This window comes from Mauremys reevesii, linkage group 1, assembly GCF_016161935.1.
Source record: "Mauremys reevesii isolate NIE-2019 linkage group 1, ASM1616193v1, whole genome shotgun sequence".
Taxonomy (NCBI): Eukaryota; Metazoa; Chordata; order Testudines; family Geoemydidae; genus Mauremys; species Mauremys reevesii.
In genome coordinates, this window is record NC_052623.1 from 151,616,955 (window position 1) to 151,638,160 (window position 21,206).

Below are 21,206 nucleotides of genomic sequence, written 5' to 3' on the forward strand. Positions count from 1 at the left end.
CTTTCAAGTAGTTCCTTTGTTATTTGTCATTAAAATTTACTTCCTGCACTCAAGTTCAGTAAACCAAGATGTAAAAAGACTGTTGTATAAGAAATTTATCATTAATCCCAACAATGCTTAAACATAAGCATTGGCAGAAGGCCAAGAGATATCCATAGCAAGGAGGTTTTACTGTCAAATCTCTCCTAGCTTAGCTAAGAGGCAGAAAAAGTTCAGTTCACATATTCATTTATTCTTATCACTGGTGCAATAGCACTACAAGGTGGTCCCTGATTCTCCTTCTTGGAATTTGAAAAGCACAAAAGCAGACATTATACATTAATTCTCCATACATTTTTGAGCAGGCAAAAGGCATCTGGCCCAACATGGCCAACTTTGCCTTTGGTTCATCTTGGTTCACCTTTCTGATTTTTCCTTCACCTTTCAATCACTTGTTTCCCCAATACTTAAGCATTTGAACTTGTATGTCATATTTTTTTCTTTTAATTAGCATTGCCCACTAAATTATTCCATTGACTCATTACCAATTGTTTTACATTGTCCAATTTCTCTGACAAACTCATCTTTGACAAAATATTATGTAGAATCTATTTTTATTGTTTGATTATATTTGTGCTTTGAAGTTCAGTTCTACTCTTAAAAAGTGACTGCAAAAATGGCATTTGAGTTCCATGTTTACAGCATCAGTGATTGAAAGATCAAAACATACTTAGAAAAAAATCATTTATTTTAAAATAACTCCAAGTTGCGGCTGGTTGAATTCTACAAGACAAATAAAAACAAAAAAAACAAAAAAACCCCCAATCTTTGTGAATATTTTTGTGTTCTGAACTGCATTTTGGTTTCATCTTGTTCATATCCATATTCCCCCAATAACAAATATAAGTACATAAGGAAGATGTGTGTTATTCTCCATTTGCTATCCATGATGTTCCTGTTTAAAAAGGTTGGCCACCTAATCAGAATGCCAGATACAATATCACATGACTAAACATATACCGCAAGCAACAAATGGTCAAAATGAAGAGTTTGCAAATACCCCATTGTAAGGGACCAGGGCATACACAGTCTGGCCTAACAGTTGCAGCTGAGCTGAAGTCCAAATGTCAGGGATGGTAGTCGGTGAGCAGGGTTCAGAGGAATCACTGGAGCTGAGATTAATATGCAAGAGTCAGGGTCTTGCATATTAAAGTCAGGCAGGGGTCAGACACTGTAGAATCAGGCTGGATGGCCTCTGTCTTCTGGAAGGTCCATCTTGATGCCCTCAGGGGAAAGGATGTAACCCAAGAATTCTGTGGAGAACTGGTCATTTTTCCAATGTTTGCTTCAGCAATCTTTCAAGGATGGAATGAATGTAGTAACAATGCTGCTCAGAATTGTCTGAAAACACAAGTACATCATTGAGATAGTTGACTACATACTGGTCCAGGATATCTCTAAACACGTCGGTCACAAACCGTTGAAAGGTGGTGGGAGCACTGGTCAACCGGAATGACATTACTAAATATTCAAATTGCCCAGAGTGGGTTTGAGAGTCACTGTTCAATTTGTCTCCAGCCCTGATGACCACAAGGTTGTAAGCATTCTGGAGGTCCAGTTTGGTGATAATTCTGGCAGATTACACATGATCTAATAACTCCAAGATTAAGGACAGGGGATATCAGTTTCAGACCATCACCTGGTTTAAGGCCCACTAGTCTACACAAAGGCATAGCATTCCATCCTTTTTCATAATGAAAAGGACCAGAGCCTCTGCTAGGGAGGTGGAGCACCAGATGAAGCCCATGGCCAGGTTGTTTATTGCCATTGCATAAATCCCTCCACATGGGATGTTCTCCCCAGATTGTAGGTCTACATGCCAGTCATAATCCCAGTGCAGAGGTAGTGTGTCTGCATTTTTCTTTTAAAAAATGTCTGCATAATCCCAATATTTTTCAGGAAGATGGGGACTCAGGGTTGGGTGTGATGTCTTCTGTCTAGCTGCCACCATCTAGATTTCCCCCACAGGCGCTGTCATTTCTGATTGGCTGCAGGAGTCCAGGACCAGAGGGTTGGGGCCGGCTGCATGCTGGCAGACCCCTGGGTAGTATTTAGAGGGAAAGTTGATCCTCTTCTCTCATGAAGTAATGCAAGGGACATACTCCTTCAAACAGGCAGTGCCAAGTATGAGAGAGAAGTGTAGAGAATGGATCACATTGAACTGTAGCACTTCCCAAGTGAGCTGGGATTACAGTCTCTGGGGGTACTGTTTCCTGTGTTACTGACCCCACGGACAGGAGGGATTCATCTATCATTTTTACAAGGACTGATGTAAGCTTTAAACTGAGTGGGAATTGTAGCACTCAAGCGGCTTTATCATCTATGAAGTTACTGGTAGACCTGGAATTAATCAAGGTCCACTGAGGGGGAAATCAATTTGGCCCCATCTGTAGCATGTAACTTTATTTGTACTCATAAGTGTGGGGAGGACCCAGGTATTCTGGATCAGGTTTCTCTTGAGGGTTAGGGATAATATCAGAATGTAGTGCCTTGGTGGTGCCCAGGCTGGCGCCATATGGCCTGGGCTCACTCATTTCCCAATTCCTTTCAGGTAGACATCCAAAATAGGCAAGAGGCAATAGCATGTGTTTGTGCTTCACAATAAAAGCATATGTTGTTATGTCGTCACCATTCCTTTTCTTCCAGGGTCAACCATCAGTGGCCCAGATCAACCTGGACCAGTTAATAGTTGGACTCTGGGGGTTTTGGTATGGATAAAGTGGTGGCAGGGTGCCCCTCCTCTTCTCCTTTCATTTGCGAAGCCACTTATCGATGCAAAGAGAGAGATCAGTGAAAGCATCCAAGAAGGTCAGGGTCTCAACATGGTTTGGCTCATTTTTTACTTCCTCACTAAGTCCACACTGAAAGCGATGCAATTGGGCTGCCTCAATTGCACTCATCAGCTGTGAGCCGATGGAACTGGACATGAGGCAACTGGCCCTTCCCCTTGCTGAAGCCTTCAGAGTGCAGCTTCTGCTGAGCGAGCACAATGAGGGTTGTAGAAAATTGCAGGAAATGCTTCCAGGAAGGCATTCTAGTACACAATCCAGTGCTTCTCCAGCTAGCCAACTCATCAATAAATCCCACCCTGGCCTGGTACATTCAAGGGCAGAGCAGGAAAAGGCAACAACACTGATTCAGGAATCCCCTGAACTTCTGGCAGTTTCCAAAACCAGTTTCCAAACCCACTCCTGCAGATCTGGTATCCTGTGGGTTCCCATGGGTGATAGTAGACTCCACCCATTCCACATCTCTGTTAAGGGGCTTCTATAGAAGGGTCGGAAGTGGATCTGGGCAAACTTTAAGGCACCAGGACATAAATGCTCTGTCCTAGAAGTCACAGCTGGGCTTGAGTCCATATATCAGGGACGGCAGTAAGTGAGCAGGGGGTCAGGGGACTTACCAGAGCCAGGTTCAATAAACAAGAGTTGGGGTCAAAGTCAGCATGGAGTTGGAAATTGGAAAGGAGAGGCAGTAGGAGGCTAGAGTCTGGAAACAAGAGTCATGGTCAGAGTCTGGCTTCCAATCATACCTTGAGATCAAGAGTTGCAGGAGGGCTGAAGTCTAAAGTGTTGTCCAGACAACTTCCAGGGAGACCCTCTAGGGTTAAATAGGGCAGTTGGCCAACCAGAGGGCCAAAGGTCTTGTCACTCTAGCTCCCTAGGGTGGTACTCCCCGTGGCACCTATTATCCACAGTACTTCCTGGATGTGCCTCTGTGTGGCACTGTGAGAATATCAGTGGTCCCAGGATCTGCAATCCTAGGTTCTACTCCCCATATCCTTACACCCATATGCTGAAAATGGTTTGTCCATTTTATTAGGCAAATACACAAATAATTACAATATGCAGATATCAGGATAGATTGGCAATCAAGGGAAAAGAGGCTATATTCTTTGGATTATTTAGTCACAAGAAATAGTTGATTATCTATTGCCAGACATGAAAAAAATCAACTAGGGATCCGAAAGTCATTCTGGCTGTGATTTTTCTTTCATGTCTTCTAAACTCTATGCCCAAATATTGAATCATCATCTGTTAACCTGTGCTACCCTATTGCATTCAGATTCTGCCCTGAAACCTGAGTAAAACTATTCTCTTAATCACCCATTTGCCTGGCGGAGCTTAAAAGTACCACCAGGTATGCAGACAATTTTAAGATCCTTAAGCTGTCCAAGACAAGAAAAAAAAAAAACCACAAACCAAAACAAACTTACCAACTCAAGAGAAACATGACCTCTCTCAGAATTATCCATATGTCCTTTAAAATTATTCCTAAAAACTAGAATATTTAAGAAAGTTTCTCAGAGTTTCTAGACCAACCCATTTTTGAGATAATGCTTTAGACAAAAAGTATTGGAAAGCTCTCCAGAAAATTCAAAACACCTTTATTTAAGTCCTAAGTTCAGAACTAACCCTTTCTGAATAGCCTCAAACTTTCCCCAAAATTATCAGGCTAGAGACAAAACATAAGAAAGGTTAGACTAAAAAGAATGCATTGAAAAAGTTAGATTGGCGGTCAAAAGAGAATTTAAAATGGAAACAGTTACAATCTTAAACAACACAAACCAAGCACTAGGGCTCAAGAAGACTTCACACAGTTTGCAAAACCTGTTCTCAAACTCTGAGAAGTTCACCTGTTATAATTTCAATGCATATTTTCAACTCACTGCTGAAAAGCTACTACTGCTGGAGACTTGTACATTTTCAAAAGTGACTAGTGATTTGGGGAGCACAACTTGCAACGTTACATAGGAAGTAATCTTTCAAAGAACTGTGTTCTATAAACCAGAGCCTTTTAAAGGTGAAAAGTTGAACACTCAAATTGTGGCATTCAAAAATCACGAGTGGCTTTTGGAAACATAGCCTGCAAAACAGATTTGTGCTAGTTCTAGAGCCTTGATCTGCCACTGAGATGTACTAGTGAGCAGAAACTCATAATACTAATTTCATCATTCATTTTAATATATGATGTAATATTGTGCCTCTTGAACCCTCAGTTATTTGGATAACATGGTTCATCAGAAAGAATCTGGGATTCAAATACAGAACTTAAAAAAAGAACAGACGAAAACCCCAAATAATAAATGATCCCCTCCTTCTGCATTCCCAGCTGATCTTTGTAATTTATGTGAGATTTATTAAGGAAATAATTAGCACTGCTAAGATTTTAGAGGGATCTCAGAGTTTTGATTTTCTGTAGCAAATCACCTTAAGTTAACCCATGTATTTGTTCTTATTGAGGACTACCAAATGTAACGAAACTGGGAGCTTCTAAGCCAGTCTATTTTGGGTGTATCCAATGTCAAAAAGAAGTCAGGCTTTTCATAAAGTGAGAAGGCAGCCAATTTTATAAGCCTCATATTTCATAAGTGGTTTGTCATAGACAGTTCATATTTTGTCAACACGTTATCCTCTGTCAACAGACAACATATTGCTGGTATAAAGGAACATTTTGTAGAAATCAATGAAGGTGGGAGGGAAGTGCTCAAAGGTTAAATAACCTTTGGGTTAGAAAATGGTATACAGCAAACCTGTGAACCTCTTATAAATTAAAAACACTTTTTAATATATATTTAACACTATTATAACTGTTGGAAGTGAAGCGTGGCTTTGGGGTGGAGGCTAACAGCTCACAACCCCCAGTTTGAGAACCCTTGTTTTAGTTATATCTGTCCCTATCTTTGCCCATCCTCCTTTCTCAAAATAAGATTTTCCTCTCCATCCCCTGAACAAATATATGCCTAGATTAATTTGGGGGTTGATTCTATTCACTTTTGGTATCAACCTGGTGGCAGAGTAGCTTTCAAGAAGTAGAAAGATTTGATACATTACAGGTAACTCTGTGCTATTGTATGTTAACTACTAAAGCACATTTTGTACTTTTTAAATGCCATTTTGAGAACCTCATTTTGAAACATTTTGCATTATATAGATGGCAGAAGCAAAACTGAATTCTGAGTTCTGTAAGTGTTCAACCCTCTTGATCTCCAACTACAGAAGTCAGATATCCAGAGAGTCACTAAGAAGGAAATAATAATAAAAAAAAAACCTAAAAAATTCCTACACAATACATAAAACTCTGGGTTACTATAGCTGCTTTAAACACAAAATTGTTCAAAGTAGCATACCATGAATTCTATCTTTCATGTAATTCTTTAGGGCATATTATAGCATATAAATAGACGGTTCCAACTTAAAAATATTAATACATACATAGCACTGAAGTGGAAAAATTAATAGCTCTGGTGATAATTACCAAATGTTTATGACTTCCATTGAATACCAATGGGACTTAGGCAGGTAAGTGCATAAGTCATGTTTGTAAATGGGATTTAGGCACTTTTGAAAACAACGCAGCTGTTTAGAAGGAACTTTCAAATTATGCAATAATTAAATCAATTTACATTATATTGGAAATAAGATAGAACTTATTTAAGTATAAGATACATTAATTTCTTATAATGTAAACTCCTCCTTGCAGGCACTGTGTCTTCACATATGTTTGTTCAGCACCAAACACATTTGGGCACCTGTCCTGATTGCAGAGCCTTAGGTGCTATTATAGTATAAATATTTAAAATGATAATAAAGCAAAGCAGGACACAATGACATTGGTTGTCATAGCAATTTTTAATTAATAATCTCTAAAGAAACCTTTGGAGTCATCTCTCAATGTGAAGGCTGAGGACAAATAAGCAGCTGCTGTGTTCCATTATGGAGGAAGTTATTTGATTCGGAAAGATCTTTCTGAGACAGACAGCACAGCAACTTATATATATATAAGTTATATATATATACATATATACACACACACACACACACACACACTAATTTCTATAGATTAATTTCTGAGACACTGCCGTTTATTATAAATAGTGCAACAACATTTATACATCTGCATCATTGAATAGCACAGTGAAGATTGCTTTCATGACTCCCCAAATTGTTATTAATTTCAGGGGGAAAATATAATGTTTCAGAAAGAAAACAGACTATTTCCCAATATGTGAAAAATTAGAGTTCATATTTCCGTCTCAAGAGAAAAACCCCAGCACATTAATAACAATTGTAGAATATTCCTTATTTTCACAGAATTTCATTTCCAGGCTTCTTTTCAATGAAGGTAGAGTAGAAAAAAATCCTTTTTATAAAATACAGAAAAAAATAATGGCATTTACAGGTAATTTTTTCCAATATGCCTTAATCTTGAGATGGAGGAGATAAGTAGTTTTGTTATGAAACTATTTCTTAAAAAAAACACTCTTATCTTGGTTAATCAGGCCGAGCAAAGTCTGATTAGCCAGCTGCCTGGGGAAATCTTGAAACACCTCTGGGAAAGGTAAGCATAAAAATTCATTACCTAAACCCCAGGACACTGTTTCCAAGTTTACTGCCAATCACAGGAGAGTAACATGAATAGCTGGACAGGATTAAAGATAAATGATTTATAGCAGGCAAGGTGTATGAATTCAAGGATTATGGAGATTGGTAAGGCTGTCATAAAGCTCGAGTGATGCTTCACCTTTACCCAAAAATATCATCTCCTCAGAAACAGATCAAGATTCATTTACAGATCTTCCAATGAATTTCAGTTATTGGGGCAAGAGACTCCTGCCCCTGGGAACAATGAATTCGGACTGGGATTTTCTAAAGAGACATCAAATGCCTCACACCCATGGCAGATCTGCCTGATGATTTATTTATGTGATTCCAAATTTAGGAGAATCTGATTGAGACCACCAACAGATTTCAGATATGCTACCAAAACCCACTAGGTAACAGTTTTGATCACTACTAAGTTGGATCAGATATGAGCCAGAATCCCCAAATGAAGTAAATAGTTATGTGGCAACAGAAGGTCAAAGTTAGCAAAAATCCTTACTCTAGTATATCAACATGGATTGTACACCAACCAGAATGACAAGTAAGAATTCATTCCTATGTATGTATGTAAGAGATAGGTTAAAATCAAAACACCATATCCAATTCCTCTCAAATCTGTGAAAATTTAGATCCAAGCTTTGTAGCTCATACCCATACAGCCTTGTGTATACTTATGATTCTGTTTAGTAGATCCCTCTGCATTCAATATAATTGTGCCTGTAGGACACAAACATGATTCAGCCTAGAATTTCTACCATAGCTAGGAACTCTTCAGTCATAGATTTAATAGGAGCTGAATTGATTAATGCAAATTTTTGTCATTTAATTATTTGAGTAGCAGTGGACAAGTAACAGTAGCAGACAGAGAGCTGGTGTTTTGTTTAATACTAATACTAGTCCAGTTAGCAATGAGTTCTGACACTATATTGTTGTGTTTTGATGGATAGTGGATTAGAAATGCTAGACACAGGAACAGCAGCAGCTACAGCAAAGGTGGTTGTGGTGGATTGATCTATTGACATTTGGTTGGTGAACCATAAGAATCAATAAAGCCTTTGGGAGAAAGGTTCACAAGTGCAATGCTAACCTATTATTTAATGATAACCTTTTAAATGTATGTTTGGATTTTTTTTTCTCCTCTCTTTATTCTGAATTCATAGAAGACCAGGGCAGATTATTTTTTTCCCCTAGATTTTGCCAATATGTAGCTTGTACAGTTAGCATTTATCTGCTTTTGAATTTTAAATAAAACTTCTAGTAATAGTGGCCGATTGTCAATATTTATCGGCAAGTGATTTTTTAAAAAAAATCAGTATTTAGGAAATACACCTCTACCCCGATATAACGGGACCTGATATAACATGAATTTGGATATAAAGCAGTGGTGGGGGGGGGAAGAGGGGCGCTGCACACGCTGGCAGATCAAAGCAAGTTCAATATAATGCGGTTTCACCTATAACATAGTAAGGTTTTTTGGCGCCCGAGGACAGCGTTATATTGGGGTAGAGGTGTACTGTTTTTCTAAACAAACACTGGAAAAATCTACAATAATTAATTATTATTAAAATTCAAGGATGTATATTATATATTTGGAACACTATTTGATCTAATTCATGCCCCTCCCCCCGGTATATTAGTTGCCCTAGTTATAAAATTTGTTCCTAAGCATGGTAACAGACTATAGCAGTGGACTGAGGCGAGGAGAAACCGCCTTCCTTCTGTGTTCAGAGATGAAGAGTAGGGCAGGGAGGCTCCAGGACACTGGTAAGGAGCTAGAGAGGCTGCCAGTTAAAATCAAGTCCAGGAAAGGAGTGATCATGGTTATCTAAGAGTTGCTCAGTGGCATATATGAATGAGCACACTGATTACAGTCCAGTACCCAATACATAGTTTTCTGCGTAATACCCATTACTGCAGTTGACACCCTTAACACCAAGTACAAGCAAGCAAGCAAGCAAGCAAAAGAATGAGTGAGCATGGACCAAAGTACAATACATTCTAATCTCTGGAGAGTGGGCAGGCACGGCGGTGAGCCAGGAAACTGGGCTAGGCAAAGGTTTGAAGAAGGAGGACTGCAGAACAGAAGGAGAGAATACAGAAGTCACAAAGGATTCAGGAAGCACGTACCCATTTTATTTTAATAATGTAAACCTTCATGTGCAGTGGAGCCAAGGCAGAAGTACCAATAGGGATTTTAGAAGCACTGATACCCAGGAGTTTCGCAACAGAATGCCTAAAGTTAGGCTTCAATTGATGGTTAGGCAGGAATACAAGGATTTAGGGGCCTAAGTATAGGTAGCCATTGTTAAAATCCTGGCCAAAGTAAGCAGAAGCTGTGGAAGCTCAGCTCCACTGAAAACTGGGACACTTATTTAGGTACCCAGTTATGGACTTAGGGAGAGTTTTTTCAAAGGCACAAATGTTAAGCACACACATTGACTTACAGTGAAAGGTAGGCTCCTAGCCCCCTTGGATGCCTTTGAAAATCTCAGGTATCAGTACCTAGCTTTAGGCACCAAGTTTGAAAATATTGGCGTAAGCAATGCTTTGTAATCACTGCTATGCTGTAGGAGCTACACTATTACTTTAGTTTCCCCTAGGAAAGCCCACAAACACCAGAGCCAGATACTCTTTTATATTCTTTTCTTCCCTCCTTACACAGCTCTTCACACCCTCCAGACTGAAAATATTTTACAGAACTTCTTCAGACTCAACCATCAATTCAGCACATACATTCACAATAATTAAAACTCTTGGTGTTCGTAAGAAAAGCATATTTTTAACTTTTTATCATTTGGGAGTTTATTTAGATTCATTCATTATTTTCATATCTGATGTAAATAGTATGTCTGTCAGTCACAAAGTGAAGTTGTTCTCTGCAACGTCATAACTTTAAAAGGAGCTGATAACTAGCTTCAGTGATAATAGGAATTTTTTAAAAATGTTTCTTTTGTTTTATTTGTATATTCATTTTAATTCAACCAATCAGTGAACAGTATAATAATGTGCTGGTAAAATATTCATCCTAACTGGACATTAGTTGGTTAGTCCTGTGTCAGGTGGCACCTGAGGTCTGAATCACTTCAGCATAAGCAGAGAAGACAAGAGGAAAATTGCCATCTTTAACTTTGAATTGTATGTCATTTTTTTTTGTACTCTGAAAGATATGAATAAGATCCTTGGGACTGCCTATTTGGGGCCACTTTGTGGTGGTGAGAGGTGAGAACAGGAAGCAAAAGTGGCTATAAGTTTTGGTGCCTCTGTACATGGCACAAGCACATTTACAACAGTCAGGGATCACTAGAGCAAAAGTAAGTTCCAGCCTTTCCCAGCCATGCACCCCTTACACCTGGACTATCTCAAGCTCTATGCCACCTGGGGATTCAGAGCAGCACAATGTAGCCTTATTGAGGCAAGGATCGGGACTGAAGTCTTTTCAGACTTGTAAATATGAAAGCAAGAGACCAATTAGAAAAAAAATAAGAATGTTGACTGAAAAAATAGGTCAATATTCATGACTCAGAAAACGTTAAAGTGGAAATATTTAGCTTAGTCATCTGTCCCTTCTCACCCCTCCATCCACCCACCCCATTGGCACTGCCATGAAGCCACAAGCCTGAAAAGTCTTGCAACTTCTAACAAGGACTTGGCTTCTGGGCCTGCAGCTGGGAGCGTGGAAGTTCTGAGAACTCCTGTTGGAGCCAGGGATCTCAGTGCTTCCAAGCTCCCTGCCATGAAGCCAGGAGCTTGGAAAACCTGGGATCTCTTAGGGCTTGCAGACTCTGACACAAAGCTAAGAGCCTGGAAGTCCAGGGATAGACTTTCAGGGCCAACAGCTCCAAGGCAGCATCGTCAAACAAACTGCACTGAGCTGGGGACCCCACGCTTCCAGACTCCCAGGACATCTGGCTTTCTATGCTGCCCTGGGAACCAGCTGGCCTGAGAGTCTTGAAGCCTTAGGGTCCTCAGTCCCAGTGCATTCTGCACAGAGGAATTTCCCCAGAACCAGGGAGCTCCAGCAGCTACTGACTGAACTTGTCAGTCTTGGCGGCTTCACTGCTGCTTTTGAAGCTCAGCAGTGAAAATGACAAGAATGTGAATTTCACTCAGTAGCTGCGAGGGTCTCAGGAGCTGCAGTTCATTTCAGAAACACCATGTAGCAGTGTTTTAGAAAAATGATTGCTTTACTGATTTTTAGTTCATGAGAAATTTTGAAAAATCTGTTATCGTTCTGAATCAGAACAAAACCAAATTTCTAAATATTGCAATTTCCTATGAAGTGGAAATCTCGAGTTCCTGCTAGCTCTTATCTCTGGATGAGTAGCCATTTTGAGTTTGGGGTATACCAAATCAGAGCAGTGACTTCTGCTCAGCCTGAGCAGCTACAGCCACCCTTTGCTGAAAAGACTAAATTCATTTCCCTCCATTTGTTTACAACAGTGTTTGTTTGTTCAGTGAAATTGTAGGCTTTAATGCTATAAACGATACCCAGATTGTGACATGTCTCTGGATAAAAGAATGGATGACCATTAAAATGAAAAGAAAGCAAAACTGGCAGTGCAAAGAAATGTCAGGTGTTGAAAAGCAAACAAACAAGACTGGAGAAATGCATGTAAATATATAAAAACTGTAATAGAATATGAATGGCATAACTGACACTTTGGCATTTTTATTTCCTAGAAAGCTTCCTGATTTGTCAGTCTAAAGAAAGGTGAGACTTAACAGGGCAGGAAAGGAGTAGAAAATGTATTAGGAAGCACAATACTGCCTGAGATAAGAAATGTCATATGCAGCACAGCACGGCAACACAGACATTTTTCATGTAGTTTAAAAAAAAAAAAAAGGGTAGAAAGTGATCATAGGAAATAATCACAGATCTCCAGAGCTTTATAAAAATACATATCTGGAAATCTTTTATGCAGATAACCAAAGTGTGTTCAATGAAGGGCAAAACATACACATACAATGACCCACTAGAATAACTAAATAAAGTTGCATATCTCTCATTGCATACTTCAAACAGCCATAAAAATAAGGTAATTTAGTTAATCAAGGATCCAGATACGATTTCAAATTAAATAGAAGTCATACTCACCTTATGGCACTAAAAATAATAAAATCAGTAAAGTTAACATTTAAGTTCCTTGCAGTTTTAGAAATATCACTGGTTCCAGTGCTATTCCTCATGTTACGTATAGGAGATATATTTGCAACCAGCAATACCTCTAAAACTGCAAGGAACTTTTAACTGAGCCCACTGTACCTTCATCCTCATGATCACAGTACTGCGATGCTGGAAGATGTTACCAGCTACCTTCAAACGTGTCTTTGATCTATAGATCACTCACAGTCCTTATTAAAGTTAATGGATGTACTAAATACCCTTAATTCAAGCTAAATGGAAGGAGCAACTAAATTCCCTTTTGTTTAGTGATAGCTGAAGCAACAGAAGCCTTGTGGAGCATAGCAAGGCCTGAGCAGCCGCTAAACCATATGGGCTGAAGGGCTTCCCTAGAGACTGATTGCAAATGCAGGGTTGGGGGGAGTGACTGGTTGCAGCTGTGTGTGAGAGACAGGAAGAAACTATAACAGCAAACGGTATGTTTACACAGCCGACGGGCTTTAATGTGGCTGTGTAGTCGCGGCTCCAGAGCTGGGATAGAGCTCTTCCAGCTCTGTAATAAAACCACCTCTGTGAGGGGAATAGCTCCCAGTGCTGTAGCACTATATACACTGCCACTTTACAGTGCTGAAACATGCATCGCTAGGGAGGTATTTTTTCACACCCTTGAGTGAAGAAAGTTTCGGTGCTGTAAGTGGCAGTGTAGACAAGGCCGGCAGGCAGTGGTGAGCAGGGCCTTAGCAAGTAGCAGAGACAGGGCTCCTTAGGGCATAGGACTCACAGGAAAGGCAGGCTTGGAAATTGGAAATAGGATTGCACTAAAGAAATACTGGATTCAGATCATTAGTTTCTCCTTCAAAGGGAAACAACCTAGCAAGGTCCCAAATATTGGGCTAATTGTTCAGGGCAAAAATGGGCTACCACATCAAAAGGATGAATGGTTTTAACCCACTTCAGTACCTAACTGTTCAGAATTCAGAATTTTGCCATTGATTTTAAAAGGAACAAGAATAGGCCCCTAAAAGCACATCACACATTTATTTTGATTATGTAGCAACAACCTGAAGTTCCAGGGATGAAATCCTATCCCTGTTGATGTCCGTGACAAAACTCCTATTGACTAAAATCTGGTCATGATTTCACTCCAGGTATTTTAAAAAATTAAAACAATTTTCATAAGAACATTCAGTTATTTAATTACAACGCTGCCGATACATCTCTGAAACAAGCCAAAGGAATAATAATCATAAGGGTAATCACTGAATATCAAACATATCAACTCCAAAAGCTTTGAGGAAAAAAAGGTGGGCTTTGGAACATGCCCAAGCATGTCAAATACAGGTTCTGCAAAGCATAGATTATATAGACAAATTATGTCAAATCAGCTACTAAAAACCTGATTTAAATATATAAAAATGGATGTGGAAGAGTGGAGCATTAAGGAAATGCAAAAAGAAGTCAGTCTACTCTGTTTACTAGAGCTGCAAACCAATGTTCCATCTGCATCCAAGCTGAAGTGAACAAGCCACTCAAACCACTTATTGGTATGTGCCTGGTTGATATGCTCGTCATAGCAGAACATGCAGGCTCATTAGGCTCATCATTTTGAGTTAAACAACAACTAGACACTTCTGTAGTGTTTTCAGTCTGAAGACCTCAAAGTACTTTACAGATGAGGGTTGGTCAAAACTTTTCTAGTGAAAGAGTTCTCTGTAGGAAAATGCTGATTCCACAGAATCAAACCCTTCTGCAGGAATGTATTGATTCTGTCAAAAATGTTTGACAGAAATCAGGCAGTCAGGCAAGCTGGTTTCCCACCAGCCAGACTGGTTGTGATGCCTGGCTCCCCAGCTGTCAGAGGAGTGCTTTGCCAGGATTCTCAGGCTGCCTGGTCATCGCACTATATTTCCCACTGTGTCAAAGTTCATACAAATTGCCAGAAGTTACAGAGTGATCTAAAAAGCATTTCTATAGAAACCCCACAAAACTTTACAAAGATCCTTCAGGTTTTCTCCACAAACTAGACTGCAGGAATTCCAGGTGACATCTATGTTTAACACTCAATATAATATCATAATCGTTATTTTACCTATTGCTTTGGCCCTGCAGAACAATATGGTAACAATGTTCATTGTTGACTTGAGAAGTTTACTTATAGTATGGAACATCACTACCAACCATTCATGTTGATAGGATTGCTTGCTCAACTGCTTCAAGTTACACATCTGCTTAAATGCTTTGCTGAATCGGCTTGAAAGAATTGTGACATACTATCAAAGACCTTGTATTTATAACCTAGTACAGTTAGCTATAAAATAAAGCATTATCAATTAGCTAAAACATGACAACTCCATTTCAATTGCATTTGCTTAAAGTGGTTAATCAAGTGGACAATACAAAATTTAAAAAATTGCATTAAGTGGGGTTAATTATATCTACTAGAGCAGGGGTGGCCAACCTGAGCCCGAGAAGGAGACAGAATTTACCAATGTACATTGCCAAAGAACCGCAGTAATACATCAGCAGCACCTCATCAGCTCCTTCCCCCACCCCCTGCTCCCAGCGCCTCCCAATCAGCTGTTTCACAGTGTGCAGGAGATTCAGGGGGGAAGGGGGTGGGAAGGGGTGGAGTGGGGGCAGGGCTGTGGCAGAGCCAGGGGTTGAGCAGTGAGCACCCACAGCATATTGGAAAGTTGGCACCTGTAGCTCCAGCCCGGAGTCAGTGCCTATACAAGGAGCCGCATATTAACTTCTGAAGAGCCGCATGTGACTCCTGAGCCACAGGTTGGCCACCCCTGTACTAGAGTCAGGAGGGATAGATAATAGCATAATGGCTTTCTGATCCTATTGGTTAAGTGACTATCTGTTGCATAAAATGTTTCCAGACAATAATTCTGGAAGTAACAGTAATAAAAATACAGGCGAATCTCTTGTGAGGGAAAGAAGTGTGGAAATTCTAAAGGATTGAGTAGTTTTTGTGGAAAAACCTGTGAAGCATTATGTTCAGTGTGAAATCTATCATGAAGAATAGGATACAAGGTAGTTGGAGAAATATACAAGTCTAAAAATCTATAAAGCACGTCGGATGGACTTCACTTAAGAGCAACATTAGATAATGATTATCCCACTTTATAAAATGGTTCTTTAAAAGTGCAGTCAATAGCAACTAAAAGATATAAAAGTTTCAAAGGCATAAGTTCTATGAAAAGGTGGGGAAAGTTAGAAACAGTCATTTTTTCTTTTAGAAGATAGTTTTCCCAAAATGAAATAATGCACCAGAGTTGCACTCAAACAGCAAATTTCAGGTCCAGGTTCAGATTCTGAAGGAGGATTTTAAAATACAGACACACACACACTTGCTTGGATATAAATGAAACAGGACAATAATAAATTCTGTTATATTTGTGAAATGGAGGAACCTACAACCAGCAGTGGCTCCAGGCACCAGCACTCCAAGCGCGTGCCTGGGGCGGCAAGCCACGGGGGGTGCCCTGCTGGTCCCTGCGAGGGCAGCAGTTAGGCTGCCTTCGGCGGCGTTCCTACGGGAGGTCTGCCGGTCCCGCGGATTCAGCGGCAATTCCACAGTAGGTACAACGAAGCCACGGGACCGGGGACCTCTCGCAAGCAAGCCGCTGAATCCCCAGGACCGGGGACTCCCACAGGCAAGCCGCTGAAGGCAGCCTGCCTGCTGTGCTTGGGGCAGCAAAAAAGCTAAAGCCGCCCCTGCCTACAACTAAGAATCTGTGCTGGAGGCTGAAAAAGTTGAGGGATTCTGCCTCTGACATGCACCTCCCTTTCACTAAATTCCACCACTCTATGGAATTTTGCCTTCACAGGCTGGGATGGTGGGGTAGATTACTAGCCCCATGATGACAGATTCTCCACCAAAACTCATGGAGCAAAGTGGCACTTGTTACTGCAGACAGATTACCCAATACTTTGTGCAACTTCTCTGTAGAACCGCCCAACTAGGATTCATGGCCAAGTGGATGCTTTCAGTGGGGGAGGGAGAAGAGAAGAAAAAGGGAGAGAAAGGGAAAGACTCTTGGATTCCATTAGGTAAAAATATAAACTAACTGTTTTCTGTTTTGTTTTGCTGATGCAAAAAATAAGAAAATTTTGGGGAAAAGACTTCTCGATTTTTGACCAACTCTAGGCATGATACTGTTTCTAGCAGCTTCTGAAAGTTGCCTTTCTAAATGAACACTTTCATTGGTTTCACACACTACTATTTCAAATATTTCTTCTATGTTTTCATTAGTTTGCAACCTATCATGATTCACAAATCATAACACTCCTTCCTTTGCATGTTCAGAACAGTACGTTGATTATCCAACTTTCATGGAGCAAATACATTTGGTTAATTATGGGTTCACATAACCCAGGTAATTTTTCAATGCAATTAATAGTGATTGAGGATCATGGTTCTGTTTTCTGTAACAAGGAATTCTGAATTATTGAGGTTTTATTGTGTATCATAGTTCTGATTTATACAAAACATTCACTGAGAATATCAATCAATCCAGACCAAGTGCCTGTTATGGCAAATTAGGGTCAGCATAAATGTGAGCTATGGAGAAGTGCATGAAAGGTTATTTCTTTTTTAAAAGTGTATTTTTATGAACATGAATACATTTTACTCTCGAAAACAGAATTTAAGTTAAAATAATTACAGTCACATACAACAGTAATAGGTTTGTATTTAAAATGCCTAAAAGTTACAATTATGTTTGAATACTTGTATCTAAAGATGCAAAGTAATCCTCTCCAGGGCTGGAGGAGGAGACACAATATTTAAGAGAGATTAATATTGGTGGTAGCAATATTGGTGGTAGCAAATGAATTAATATGCTTATCTCCTTTCTATTAGAGTGATTCATGAGGAAATGTGCAGATCTAATAATAATTTCACAACACGCTTTTCTAAATAAATTATTGACCATGTGCATTTTGTATAGGCACCTTTCCCCAAAAAAGAGCTGTTTAAACAAACATTAAATAAAATTATCTTGTAAAATAATAAATCAAACCACCCCCCAAAATATATTATGGCTTATAAAATAAACAACTCATCAAACTGGACAATCAAATCCCTTAGGTACGTATTCCAGAACATTAACTCATTTTCAGCAGGAAACCTCCATTTGTATATGCATTTCTGGGGTACTAACACCTGAGCACAAAGGAAATGCATTTTGGATCTGAAATTCTATCACCTGCATGGCCACTATAAGAAACCCCAATATAGATTCTCCTTTCCCTAAACCCTCATCTGTCTCTTCTTAGATTGTGACCTCTTTGGAGCAAGCAGCAGATAGTGATAGTTACCGTAAATAAATACACTTAAAATAATTACAATGCTTGATTTCAATAGGAGTTGAGAATACCCAGCAGCTTGGAAAACCAAGCCAGTTATTTAGGTCACTCACTGTGTATTTAGCTAGCTAACTTCATGAATAAATATTTGATTTTTTTTTTTAGCCAAAAGGACTTCCCAAGATCACAGTGAGTCAGAGGCTGAGCTGGGGTGAAGATTTAGGAATTCTTGGCTCCGATTGCCATGCTTCAAGCACTGGACCATGACACTGGTACTGTATTTTGCTCAAACAGAGAATAGTCTTTTTTATTATTTTCTCTTCATTAAATTGTTAAGTATATTCAAGGAGGATACTAGAGAACTGAACTCTTAACTGTGTGCTGTGGATGAGGAATTGTCAGCCCTTTTACTCTGTTACACAGACACAAGCCACCTCTCTTTCTCTCTCACACCTTCCAGTTCCTGTGTTTTTTCATTCCCTTTTCACTATCCACTTTTAATTCTCTTGATAAGAGAGACACCATTCTTATGTGTGTCTTCTGTTCTTAATGATATATACTGTACTCTCTGATCGCATGTTGTTTCTGCCTTTTAATTGTCTCTGAATTGCATCTGTTATGTTCAATCCTAAAAAAGTTTGCAGGGTCATAAAGTTACTGGTAAAGCAGTGACTATATGCAACAGCTGTCATCTTCAGCCATGACAGAAAGTTAATTCCCTCATCCTACCTTGTTAAGGTTCAGAATGGAGCATTTCCTTTGTCCCTTTACCCATGTACCATGTGCGAACTGTCAAGAGCAGTTCAGGATATGAATGAGCACTGGATGGATGGTATGAATAAAAATGGGAACTTTTTTGAAGAATGGCCAATTAAATCCCAACTCTCACTTATAGCTGTCATTGCAGAAATCCTAAAGTTGTCAGGGGAAAACAAAATCTTACACTGGCCAGTCAAGAGACAGTCAGAAAAATCACATTTTTGTATCCTCTGTTTAATCAGAGAGCACCAGGGAGCCTGAAGGATTTATAGGACACTGCCAACTTGAAATCTTGCCAATTTCACAAAATTAAGGCAGTTTCAAATATTAAATCTTCCCCTGAATCCCCTGCACAAGTTTTTGGTTATACAAATCACATTTTCCCATTATAAAAGCATTCTTGTCTCCCCTTTTCCTAGATGAAAAGCCTCACACAAACAACTGGGCAAAATGATTCAACTATAAAAGAAACTGTGAAATTGACAGTACAGAAAGGCAATGAACAATCGTAGGTGTTACTTATAACAGTAGATTAAAAAAATAATCGGAGAGAAGTGAGACATTTTAGGGGACAGTTCCTTTAAATATTCAAGCAGTAGGAGGGGAGACCAAGTGAAAGCTCCTGTCCTTCTACCCTGTGTCAGCCTGGAGCAGTGTTTCCTGCCTCATGCTCCAGGGAAGGAGCAACAGAAGTCACATGAACCAAGAGAAGCCTGTTATTAAAACAAGTCTGTTATTAAAACAAACATTAAAAATAGTCACAATATTTTCAGTAAAGAATAGGGTCAGATGGGTAGGGAGAACTGCAGGACGATTATTGAACTAAGAAGCAGGACACAGATGGGTAGAGGCTGTGGACAGGCACCCAGAGGGACCAGGAAGTCACAGTGGAAAACCAATAGTCCAGCTCAGCTCAGACTGCATCTCCTGACCAACTGCCCACACAGGTTCAGTGTCAATACCCTCTCCCTGTTTCACACTCACTAACCCCTTCCACTTTCAGACACTGATCATTATAAATGTTGATATTTATCAGCAACTACAAATCAAACCAGCAAACACAAAACAGGGGCAGAATGGACAAGACTGAGGGGTCAAGATGGAGCATGGAAGGAGTGTAGGAGAGGAGATAGATGTAGAGAGAGTCAAAAGGACTACAAAGTGATATGGGATGCGAAGGGAGGAGAGGGTAGAAAGGTGGACTACAAAGGACAAGCAGAAGCACAGATTTAGTGACACAGTTCACAGAACTTGGATACAGAAACTTTTGTGAGGAAGAGCAACAGGAAGAATCTGCAGGTGAAATCTTACTGGAGTCAATGGCAAAGTTCCCACTGACTTCAATAGAGTCAACATTTCACCCATCTCTCACTGAAATTTTTTTTAGAAATAAAGAAATTACCCCTTATTTTTTTAAGCTAACAATCAGATTTGAAGCACATAATCCTCTGTATATAAAAAGTATTATGATGGAGTAAACAATGATGGAGGCTTTACCACTGCACATGTGTCTATAGATACTATATCAGTGCAGTAAAGACACGTTGAGGCTGTGCATTTGAACATGAACTAGTTGTAAGCACTGTGGCTGGTTTTATGATGATTTTAAAGGAAGTTTGTTGTAGAATTGAGGAGTCAGTGTGTGTTTGGGTATGATCAGATTTGGATAAGAAGAAGAGATTTTCTGCTGGGAATAGGAAGTTGAGACTTATTTAAAAAAAACAAAAACCATAATTTATACTGAACTTCTGAAAAAAATCTCAGGTTCAATTTTGTTCAAGATACGGACAAAAGTTCCAGTGTAGATTTTATTTTATTCTGATTTGGTTCACATATTTCAGTTTCTGATATAGCTACGCAGAATAGCCAGAACAACATCCAACCACAGTGCTGTATTAATTTCCAATGTCTCCTCAACCTCCATTTCACCCCGTGGAACATTTTCTTGGGAATCTAATACCTGTTCTCCCTACCCAGCTTCCGCCTTTGCCTTCTTAAAATGGTTTTTATTTTCAGGTAGTACCTTGCCCATGCGCTCTTGCACTTTCTCCCTTAGCTAACTTTGAAATCTCTTGTTTTACAATATCTTCTGTAGTCAACATTAGCTACATTTCAGCTATACATTTTAATGCACATCAATCCTCCAGAATACTTTCTTTTCCCTCTATAATTTACCCAACCTTAATGTAAGGGTTTTTAATTATTCAATTACTATCATACCTATGTTCTGTAATCTAACTAAAATATAGAAATTTTTCCTTAGGAACTATGCTTAGGAATCTCACTAGGGATATAACAGGACCATTGCATATATTACAAGCATATTGTTTTGCTAACTAGTTGGCAAAGAAAAACAAAATACATGAAAAATGTCTGGGTGAAAAAGATAATTCTAACCAACATACTGGAATCTAAAGAGAATTTAGGAATTGATTAAGAACTGATATTTTCATTACACATTGAAAAACCTGAGTATTTTTATTCATAAATAGTACACAAGTGATCTATATAACGGGATTAAGGTAGGTCTATCAGACAACAGAATACAGCCACAATCAAACTATAATTTAATTTAGTTCTGAACA

The 21,206-nt window shown here is 39.3% G+C and overlaps 1 protein-coding gene across 16 annotated transcripts in view; it reads right to left on the reverse strand.

Annotated features, from left to right (window-relative positions):
• DMD (dystrophin) overlaps positions 1-21,206 on the reverse strand; it is a 2,035,724-nt gene that overhangs the window by 1,359,410 nt on the left and 655,108 nt on the right. The gene's annotated exons all lie outside the window — the stretch shown is intronic.